This window comes from Brachycentrus maculatus, unplaced genomic scaffold, assembly GCF_059751285.1.
Source record: "Brachycentrus maculatus isolate JH-2025_06_01 unplaced genomic scaffold, ASM5975128v1 h1tg000027l, whole genome shotgun sequence".
NCBI classification, from domain to species: Eukaryota; Metazoa; Arthropoda; class Insecta; order Trichoptera; family Brachycentridae; genus Brachycentrus; species Brachycentrus maculatus.
In genome coordinates, this window is record NW_028280781.1 from 334,210 (window position 1) to 346,735 (window position 12,526).

Below are 12,526 nucleotides of genomic sequence, written 5' to 3' on the forward strand. Positions count from 1 at the left end.
CCCTCTGTCCGCACTTAAATGGTGCATACAGTACCTCATAAGTTATGAGGGCGGTGTCAACTTCTTTATTAATTATGTTCTATGAAGACAAGATCGTCTGTTATGCTCTTCAATAAGAAATGAGTTAAGTATTTTTTTAAGGTACAGGTCGTGTGCGTGAAAGCCTTTGTTGCGACGCCCTTACATCCATTAAAAGACACTGTTTGGTGTGCCTTATGGGCAGGTGGTATCATTGGCCAATATTTTTTTTATGAAAAAGCTGGCCAGAGTGTTACGGCCAATGAAGAGCGTTACAGAACCATTGTTGTACCGTCATATATAAAATAATTTAAAACATATTTAATAGATAGACTTTTCGAATAAAAGTTGCATTTTAAAAGTCGTCATTTTTAGAATCATATCAGATCACATTCAATCGACACACTTTAAATGTCACATGTTGAAAGTTGTTGCACCATCATATGTAAAGTCATATAAGAGCATATTGAATCTTTGTTCTATTTGAATAGGAGTTACATTTTGAAGGTCGTCATAGTTTAAAGAGCAGAGTAAAAAGTAAAAGTAGCAAAGCACCTTCAAACGATGTACTTTTTTTAATAAATGTTACATTTTAAAAGTCATTGCACGGTCATATGTTAAATCACATCAGTGCCCAATATAACGTTCTAACGCAATATTCAGATGGGCAGATCTCTTACATATTGCGACACGAGAAGATTGATGTTGCGAAGTTGAAACCTAACTTTTCTTGAATATGAATTCGGCTAATATTTCATTTCAACTTAAACAACGTGACATGTTACTTGTCGCCAGTGGCATGTTGAAAGTTGTTGCACCATCATATGTAAAGTCATATAAGAGCATATTTAATCTATGTTCTATTTGAATAGGAGTTACATTTTGAAAGTCGTCATAGTTAAAAGAGTAGAGTATAAAGTAAAAGTAGCAAAACACCTTCAAACGATGTACTTTTTGAATAGATGTTACATTTTAAAAGTCATTGCACGGTCAATTGTTAAATCACATCAGTGCCCAATATAACGTCCTGACGCAATATTCAGATGGGCAGATCTCTTACATATTGCGACACGAAAAGATTGATGTTGCGAAGTGTAACCTAACTTTTCTTGAATATGAATTCGGTTAATATTTCATTCAACTTAAATAACGTGACATGTTACTTGTCGCCAGTGGCGGAAAGAACAATAAAATGGCTTTATTCTAGTTAACTTACAATTCCGCGTTTACATGTTTTTTTATCGGGATATTTATGGTACTGCTTAATCAAGACACGGTACATACACGAGTACTTTTATAGTAAAAAAATCACTGCGGCATTGACCGTTGGCGTCGTACAAATCGAGTAAATTTTATAACCGAATGAATTTTTTCGTATACATTGAACATTGTCAATCCATATTTCAAGCTTTTTTTTATATAAGGAAAGCATTACAGTGGCGATATTTCTTTAAAAATTCAAGCAACCATAATTTTAAAACGCATAAACAAACACCAGTTACGGATCAAACTGTCTGACAAACCGACCTGAAATATATTTTTTTACTTCAACTTTTGATTGATTTTTCGGTATTTCAATAAATATTTTTTAAATATTAAATACCTGCTGACTAGCCACGCGTATCTGTAGCTCTGTTTGGATAAATATAAAACAAAGAAAAGAGGAGTCGCACATTTCAAATACGTTTTATTTCATTTGGTTTGTAGATATACAATATTTTATACAGCTCTCGATAAGCACGTTATCTACCATTAATAGTGTTGTATAATGAGTATGTATCTGCTACACTCAACAGATGGCGCTGCCATTGCTTTTAAAAAACGTGAATTGTTAAAAAAAGTAGTTTGTTTTGTTGACTCAGTTGTTGTTTTTTACCTGTCACAGGTATATAAAAATACGTGACTATTCCAATACAACGTCGTGTAAAAATATTAAAGTAATCGGCTTATAACTTAAGAAGATTTGAGATTTAAACAAATGAACATTTACATTTTTATTCTTATAAAAATATAAAAATAGAGAAGTATTTAAATGCAACGTTGTGTCAAATCAAAATCAAAAGTCAAGTCAAAATTTCAAAGCAATCGGAGAATAACTGGAGAAGTAGATTTGATATTTTGAACCAACGAGCATTAATATGTTTCATCGTTTCGCATTCACTATGATATTAATGTAAGCTGAATATTTTAAGTGAGTTTGACTTAAAATTTACTTAGTGATTCTGCACACGTTTTATGATTTCATCTTATCTTTGAGGAGTTTTAAAATGTAGCATAAAATCTCTGCGTGGTTTCGAACTATAATTTAACTGTGCGACTAGTTGCATTTTAATGCTTTCAGTTGTACATTTTGAAGCAGAGTGCCAAATGTCACGCAGACAGTTTTAATTAAAAGATAATTCAAATTACCGCTGCCGTGATTTTAAATTTATTTTACTAGTACTCCTGGTAAAATTTGAATGATGTAGTTTATTTCTACTCTATAATTAAAGCATGATTTTTATTGATTTGATCATTATTGCCCGTGAGATTAAATTGGTATTTCGAGTCACCAGGTGAGGATATTGCATGTATGATGATGCGTGAATACTTTGCTCTTTATGCTCATCACAAGATTGCTTAGCAATGAAATTAGTCGTAGGGGAAGACGGGGTTATATGCAACAGGGGTACGTTGCAACGACCGATTTAAATCTTTCGCCGAAAGTGTTTTTATCCCACTTTTCAATTTGTATGATAGAGAGTGGTGCGATGCACATTTCGGTGTAATTCCGGTTTCTTCTGTCAAATATAACAGAAAAAATCAGACAAAGTGTTTATCATGAATAACCGATTACTTGCGTTAAGAACACTGTTCATTAACTTAAATAAAAAAACAAAATTATACGTAAAAAAATAAACGAAACCAAAAACGTACATAAAACTTGAAAATAATGTACTTATGTCAACTTTTGTTTTTTTTTGTTAAAGTTTTTTTTAATGCTTTTCAATTTACAAAAAATAAACTTTAAGGGAAAAATAAAAACATTATTTAAATAGTTGAATAAATTTATTTTCTTAGTGATGAGTTTTAGCTTTTGAATGCTTTTACATAATTTATAGTTCTACAGTTTGTTCTCAAAGTGTTAAAATATTTTCAGTTTATATTTATGACGATATTGTTGTAAGAGAATAGTGGAGAGTAGTGGAAAATTGTACGCGTGATACACGACACTCGTTTGTCACATTAATTGGTTCATAATATCTCTAGAGTATAAACAAAAGGGTTCAATTGATTTCTCATTTTATCTTCTGGAATTAATCCGAGGCTAAGCCCCTTGTTGCAAATGGCCAATCCACTAACTACCCTATCAGACCTGTTTTGTGAGGGAGCTTTTAAGCTCTGAGGCGATTTCCTTATGTCAATATTGCTCCGCTAACTCTTGTTTCACAATTGATGGATTTTGCCGTCGGCGACGGGCGGTTGTTGCATGTTGAAAGCTTAAATCCAACCTTCAGAAGAAACACTTCATAATTAATTATAAAGGATCATTTACAAATATAATAAGTTATGTACATTCAGAAACCACTAATAATAGATTGGTATTGTGATTTAAAATACCATTCAAATACTTGTTTTAATATTAAAGGATCATTTACAAATATAATAAGTTATGTACATTCAGAAACCACTAATAAAAGATTGGTATTGTGATTTAAAATACCAATCAAATACTTGTATTAATATTAAATTGATTTTATCCTTATTATTTCAGCATTTTACAAACTTAATTGATTTCAATGTTTTTATTTTATTTTGTTTTATCTTTAAGAAATTTAAACAATTTATATTTTAAGATTTATTAAAACATAGTCAGTCTTCGAAGGTTAAATCTTTCGTTTGAGAGCAAGAAAAAAATACATGCTTTTCGTACTTATTTCAAGGTCGTGGAGTCATGTGGTTTTTTATTATTTGGATTCAAAGTATTTTTTACTTGAGTAAAAATAAAGGTGATCCCAAAATATTTACATGTTAATGTTATAAGTACATTACGCACTAGCGAAATGTGTAAAAAAATATTTTATTTATAATAATAATGATATTCATTTTTATTTCGGCGTAAATAAGGTGCAAAGTTCCGATAAAAAGGAAACGGTCATATTTTATTCATTACTTCAAAGCGTTATATAACATACATGTATCTCTACAAGTAAAAAGTCACTAAACCATTTCATTCTACCATGAAATTACAAAAATAAAAATAATGCCTTATTCGTGATATGGTATCAGAAAATATCCCTTGTATAGATAAAATGAATAATACATTTTTGTGCATTTATTTTAAAAAACAAATATTAATTTGACTTTTATTTTAATGTATCTCCATCCTTACGTATTATTTCATCTGATGAATTTTACATGAAATTAAATTAAACGGGTCCTTTGGGTATTTTATGTTATTTATCGTTTAAAGTCTCTTATTTGTATGCATTATAAAAATTGAAAAAACTCAAGAGCACAGGGAAATACTGTCACAAGTACCAACTTCTTATTTCAGGGATAAATTAAGCGTTCTTATTGCTACCTCAAGGGTGTCATAAATATGAATAAGTAGGAGAATTTCTTAGCTTCAACCCACGAGCCATACAATTGCACGAAATATTAATTAATTAAAGAACAGAGATCTTTTTATTTTAATTTGTTTCAAAGTTGAGGAGAATATCATATCTGCTAAAGCTTTGATAAATTACAATTTAATCGACTTTTTAAAAACTGTGTACAAAGTTTATGACTGTTAAAGTTATAAATTAATATGAGACATAAAACCTTTTTGACACTTTTAAAGAGGAACGGAAAATCTGGTATAACTTTTGCGAAATAATTTAAAGTTGGTCTTCTTGTAATTTTTATGTATTTTTTATCATAAAAGCAGGTATTGAGAAGTTGCTACAAATATGCCACGCTCGAGCATCCAGCTTGATCGTTTTGAATATTAATGAAGTTCTTCTTCTTCCTTCTTTTTATTCTCATTCGCACCAATTGCGCTTTGGACTCTGCATCTTATTGATATAGTGTTGTCTTGATCAACTTTCACTGTGTGGTAATATACACATTTTTAATTGAAGTTTCACTTGGTAAATACCACTTTTTTTAATCTATTGTTGAGCGTATTCGAAGCTTTCCATATCATTTTCCACGGTGTTTTAAAATAACGGTATTAAGCAAATAAAATTTTAATAACATTTAAATGATCGTGATATATAAAATTATAACGGAAACGACTATTTTTTATGTACAAAATCGCTTTATACTCGTAAAGATTTAATCGATGTACCTTTTAAATACATATCGCACAAGTATATACGAATGTACATGTTATGATTTGATTTCTCTTTACTTCGTTTTGATCAAATTAAATATCATTTTACTCTCATATAGTGCTTTAGTTTATGGTAGATTTCTATTTTACCTACGAAATCGATATGTGTGTTTATTTAAAAGTTATGTATGCAAATACTTCCAACAGAAATTAACCACAATGCGATAGCCTCCCTAATATAGTTCGTGCAGTTAAACTACCCCAGCAGTTAGTGGTCGCTGTGTTTATGGCTAGAATTTTAATTTCATTTTGACTGTGTCCAAATACTTCTTCCCAAATGTAGATTATCTCCATTAAAAGGAGTTATTTATCACATTATTTTAGTAAAATAGTATTTGGACACAATTAAAATGTTGTTAATAAATATATGGTCAAATTATAAGCTAAAATAATACACTTAAATTTTTTTGGCGTTTCTCACTTATGTGATTATAATCCATGATTCGGACCTCACATACAAAAATAAGAGTTTTTGCTCAGTAAAAAAATCTACTTTTCGTCTCACCAATAGATGTCTCTAGTGAAGTTCTAGTGATTCAAGAACAATGTTTCGAAACTGGATCATATATAGGCCTTCTAAGAATTTGAGTAGTGTGGTTGTCAATCATGGGTTGAATTGATGAATGTTACACGTGTATAAAGTGATTACTTAAACCAGCCTATGACGGTCGTAAGCCCCGTAAATGCACAAACTTCCATATTCTTCTTAATCTTTGTTGAGATATCAAAAAATAATATGTAAATTTTGATATCATAACGAGAAACTAACTGCTGACTTAAAACATAATATTTCCTATACCTGCAATATATCTTTCTTTTGTATACTTTTGGGGCTCTAAATCCAGATGGATAAAAAGTGTCATAAAACAATCAATGACTTAAGAATTCTTTTGGGACCCACATCATAGACGAGAAGCTTATTTTTATAGCGAAGATGGCAACTTTACTATTATAATGATCAGGTTTTACTTGAAAACACTTTCTTTTTTATCAAAAGTATTCCAGTTATTTTTAAAAAATAAAAGAAAAATTTGAACAGAAAATTTGCATGTTTTTTCACATCAATAAAGAAACATAAAAGTTTTTTGAAAGGGCACATTTAAAACCTAAGCATTTTCAAGAGGGACAACCTCTAAGTGGCTGATTTAAGTAATCACTTTATGCTCTGAGCAACATCCAACATACACCAATGTTTAAACGTCCATATCTAGTATAACTTATAAAGCTTTGTAAAATAATACTTTTTATCATAGTACTGACAAGTAATAAATGATAACAAGTATTATAAAATATACCCTATATATAAGAAAACTCAATGAGGATGCGTTGTTCTAAATTATTAATTGTTATTACTTGTATAAAAAAAATACAAATTAAATAAACTATCACTTTAACCAGCCAAGGACAGTGTAAGTCGTAAATATCATGTAAATGCTTAAACTTGGATACCTTATTCTCAAAAACTTCATTAAAAACTCATTTTTAAGATACCTATGACACCAAATACCATAAAATTAATTTCATTAATTGATTCGCCAGTCACTTATGGTTTTCTTTACATTTTAAATATTGGTTTTACTTGGTAAAACGGTCTTTGAAAATGATGCGGAATGCATCAAAACACGTGTCATAATAAATTTAAATTTTAAACTTATTTCAAAATAAAATTATTTAATTTTGTTTAATTTTAAGATATTTACGGTACTAAACCATTTATATTTCATTTGAAGAAAAATAAATATTGAAACGCGTTTTTTTTACTGTCGGCTTCGATTCTTAGCAAGTGTTCAATAAGTAATACTTTTAGCTGGAATAAATTTTTACCACGAATAGGGAATCGAGCCGTAGCTGGATATAATTACAGGTTATTTTTCCACTGCTACTACAAATCAGTTTATGCAGTACTTAATGAACGATTTTAATCCGCTCGTCATGTTGAGTTCGCTTTATCTACCCCATTGCAGGCTGGATTATAAATTAATGCAAAGTTTTACGGGACTCACATTTCAAGAGGTACATTTTAATACTATTGTTTATTACGTTTTGCAATGAAGGTTGGTCTAATGGAAATGTAAACGTAGTTCAGAGGATATTAAAAATGAGAGAAGGTAAATTAGTAATTTATAGAGAGTGTAAAATAATACGTGATTTAATTAACGTGTTCTAGCCATGGGAAAACTCAGTTAGGGCACATTACTGTAACTTGTAATTATGTGTATGATATATTATAAATATTTTGTTTTATTTTTTTTAAGGAATAACCCACAAAGCTTCTATTTTTTAAGCTTGTCTGCAGATAGGATAATAAGGATAAGGAAGGTAAATGTGAAAAATACATCACAAACAACAAGACCAATTGAAAATAAATCTTTCATGAATTCAGTTTGCAATTGGCGGGAATCGAACCCGCGACGCCAGTTTCGCAGTCAAGTGTTTACCCAACTACTAATTTTAGTAGTTTTAAATATTCAATAACGTTTTCAATTAATAACCTTACAAGAATATGGAAATCTGGATAGTAACAGGACTTATGATATGTCAAAGGCTGCTTTAGTGATCACTAAAACATTCACATTTCCACTGTGTAAAGTGATCATTTAACCGGCTTATGATAAATCATAAACCCTGTTGAGATGTTAAAATGCTTAATTAAGTATATGGTCGCTGTCGTCACACGATTGACATAATATTGTATTAAATAAATAAATTAACATCGAACCAATATTAAAAATTTTGTTGTTTTCAAATAATTAATATCATAATTCTTTGTTCCTTATAAAGTTCAATTAATAAGGAATCAGGTGGGTATTTTTTTCCCTAAAAGTATATATCGTTCAAATAATAAATAAAAAAATCAAGTGAAGGCCATCTCAGGCTATAGTAATCGCTAGAAATTGAATGAATTATATGATATACTTTTTGCTTCAATTTATGACGTAACTGGTATTTTCTTTGTGAGCTCGTAATACTCATGTATTATGCTTCATACATAGTATGTATTATGAAACGATACCATAGTAAAGTAAATGGCAGAGCTTTCATCCCCCCTGCCTTCTTATCGAAATCGAATTACCTCATCATATTGGTTTACATATTTAAATCCTTTCAAGATTGGTTTTTGTATTAGAAACATGCATACGTAGACGGGCATGTGTATGTTAAGGAGATCACAACGGAGTATTTTCGTACATATTTCTTTTACCGTAAGCCCTTTACTTACGATCGATAAAATTTAAAAATTAGACCAAAAACAGAATTTTTTTTTTTAAAACCTTGAACTAATATACTTTTATTGAACTATTGTATTTTAAAAAATCCATATTACAATGATGTGTTATTATTTTATTTTTATATAAATAAAATTTATTTTCTGTAATCCGGTTTCATAGATACATATGGCATTCTAAAGCCAAATGTTTATGGTAAAATAAAAATCTATAATGCTATGTTACGAACCCCTTAAGGATGACAAGGAAAAGAAAATTCTCCAATACGTTTTATATTTGATCCTTTCGTTGATCCTTTTATCTCATTTTATATCATTGAGATGAATTCGATTATTCTCATACACAAAACATAAATAGCTTATAGGCGTATGTACGAGTATGTACATTACTAAATACTACCTCTTCTTTAAAACTGAGAAAAAACGGGCAATCTTATAATAAAATTACTTGATTTCTTCTGTGTAAAGGCGTTTTTATTCACGAAACCTATTGCCATCGCAACTGGAGCAATCGTCGTCTGAAAGCCTTCAAAGTAGCCAGAATAACTACTGAACTGGGACGAAACGTTTTCTTTTTAAAGTCTACTCTAAACCTTGCAGATTTATTTTGAGCCGGGAGAATTTCCTTGCTAGATATTGCCCGGAGATGATAGGCAATTTATATGTTTACCTTTCGATCCTGATACAAGCTTTATGGTACAAATTTTGTACGCAGCTTCTGACGACACTAAAGGAATAATGCTACCAACATATGGTATTCGTATTTTATATATCATATTTAATATTATTTATTTCAATCCTATGAAATTGAACATACTGAACATGACTGTACTATTTTATTCAATAATGACATTCACTATCATGAAAATAATAGACCATTATTATACAATATCCGAAATACTGCTTCATTTTTATTTATATAGTAAAAAGATGAAAACATTAAAACACACTTTTAACGATGATGATTCATTACGACTGAATTCCTTTGAATTGTAAGTTTTGTATTCAAGGTTTGGGGTTTACTTTACAAAATTATTCAATAATTTATTTGATTGCATAACAAAAATAGTGAAAAACGTATCTTCTTTTTATAATATACATAAGTAAACAGATTTTATTTTAAATAGAGACTTTTCCCTTTCAATTCATTTTATGTAATGTTCTTGTTTCTATTTTTCATTGTATTTTAAATAATGTATAAATCATATGAGCCCTAGAGGCTTGCACGCTTCACCCCAAGGTTTGCAGGAAAGAAAAATAAATATGTCATACGTCTTCGATCAATCATGGTGCTTTCAATTTTCCGAGAAAATATGAAATATTAAGAAAGTGCGACAATATTTTATCACAAAGAATTTGTTAGGAATCGAAAAAAGGTAAATAATAGATATTTAATCTAGGTCTGACAAATTGACTTTTCTTGGACTAACTGCACCATAGAGAAAGTGTAGAAATTGGAGATATTTTTTGTATCTGAAATTGTAGTTGTAGCAACATGATTGATACTATGAAATTATTCCTTTAAATGTTAAATGTCTTTTTTTGTATTGACATCTATGATTTTTACACGTTTGTAGTGTCAATAACACTTTTTTTACGAAGCATTTGGCCACGGCGCTTGATGTCCGATTCATCATTAAATAAATACAAGCGATTTCTCCAGTCTGGTGATATATTTTATACTTTGTAGCAAGACTCCTCATTGGGCTTTGATAAAATTATAAATAAACTTTAAATTATTTTAAATCCAGGCAGTAGTTTATCATTTATAAGGTGCGAATCAGTAAGTGACTTAAAATATTTGAATTTATTTACTTACTAAGTTTTCGGTTGTCTTGATAATCTAATAAAACATTTTGGTACTTCTTGATATTTTTTACTTGGTATCAATAACTATTAAGAAAGTTTCTCCCTTTTCGGTTAACCTTTTGCCCTTTACTAATATAAAAGTGCCTTTACTTTGATATTCTTATCCTTCAACATAACTTTTAGCACGTTTCTTTTTTAGAAAAAATTGCTTATAACTATATTATTATACTATCGTTTCTAATAAAATAACACAGTTTTCCTTTTACAATGAACTTCTTACAATAAAATGAATAATTGATTAGATTTCTCCTAAAACTTTGTATTTAACATGTCACAAAAAAATGGTGGTTTTAACTGTGGTAGATACTTGTACTATCATTTATTCATACACAGTTATTTAATGTAATGTAAATATTTGTTTAAAATTGGAGAATTTAAATAATGTTTATTTTAAATGTATAAAAAAGTTAGTTTTAACTCTATTTGTGTATGTGTATACATAAGTTTATTTATTGGAAAAATTAGAGTTCTCTGATAGAAAAAAAGTATCCACCAAAATAATAAAAGAAACACAATCTATTATAAATATTGTTACTAAAAAATTATGTGTTACAAAAATATAAAACATTTATTTAAAAAAAAATTAATTTTGATAAATAGATATATTTATATATTAAATAATAAACAACATTTTGAGTGTGTCCAAATACTTGTTCACAAAATCTGGATTATCTCCAATTACAGGAGTTATTTTCATATTATTTTTTGACATCTCATCAAATATAAGAGTAATATAAATATAATATAATATAAGAGTTTATGCTTGGTAAAAAGCTTCTTTACATCTCACCAATAGATGTCTCTAGTGAAGTTTTAGTGATTCATGAACAAGGTTTCTAAATTGGTTCATATATATAGAACTTCCAAGAATTTGAGTAGTGTGGTTGTCAATAATGGGTAGAATTGGTGAATGTTACACGTGTGTAAAGTGATCACTTAAACCAGCCTATGACGGTCGTAAGCCCCGTAAATGCCCAGACTTCCATATTCTTCTTCATCTTTGATGAGATGTCAAAAAATAATATTAAATAATAAACTTATAATATATTTGAAATATGATACAAAACATGTTTATTTTATCAATTAATTTTTTTTATAAAAAAATCGTTTGCTTCTAACACCTTCCATATATAATGACATTAGAAGCTTTCTCATAAAAATCAAATTGCTATAAAATGAAGTATTAGATATAATTTATATTTTAAATGGTTCGAATATAAGATTTTATAGACGATTATCTCTATTCTACATTTTTTCAAGGTTCTTGAAAAACCCTTGAAAGTCACTGGAGAGTAAAAGAAATCCTTATCAGGTGTTTTATAAATATCCTTTGAAATAAAAACAAAGGGTCCATTTAAGTACACCCAACAAATCAAATTTTCAGCCATCTGTAAAACAATGGTCGAAAAGCTTCTTTTTTCATCCTATAAACAGCTGGAGTATGTGAAGACCTTTTGGGTTTTATTCAGATCGAGCACAAAAAATAAACCACTTTGTGGAAGAGCTTTTCCCAATCGGATTCACTTTAAGCCCGCCGAGAGTCCCACTTGTATTTTAATTGTGAAGTCGAAGCGAAAGCATAGCTCTAGTTCTGTTTTGCTTCAATAGCAAAGTGGATTTTTTACTCTTCTTTTATTGATACGTTTATTAATTTGTATTTTTCAAAACAGTTTATGCGTTTATTTGCATACACATATATTACAAATAAGAACATCAATTAAACTATGTGTTTTGTATGTACAGTAAAATCTCGCTTTAACAGACTAATTGGGGGAGGGGGTGTTCTTCAAAGTCCGTTGTATACAAAGAGGGTTGAAATTTTTTATGTATTTTAAAAAATAATATGAACACTTGATTTAGATATATTATAAACAAACACAACAAAACACGATCATACTTCAATTTATTATATTATTTTTTTTACATCTCATCAAAGATGAAGAAGAATATGGAAGTCTGGGCATTTACGGGGCTGACGACCGTCATAGGCTGGATTAAGTGATCACTTTACACACGTGTAACATTCACCAATTCCACCCATTATGGACAACCAT

The 12,526-nt window shown here is 29.3% G+C and overlaps 1 protein-coding gene across 1 annotated transcript in view; it reads left to right on the forward strand.

Moving 5' to 3' along the window:
• The window catches only part of unc-13 (protein unc13 homolog), a 480,145-nt gene that overhangs the window by 316,085 nt on the left and 151,534 nt on the right, over window positions 1-12,526 (forward strand). The gene's annotated exons all lie outside the window — the stretch shown is intronic.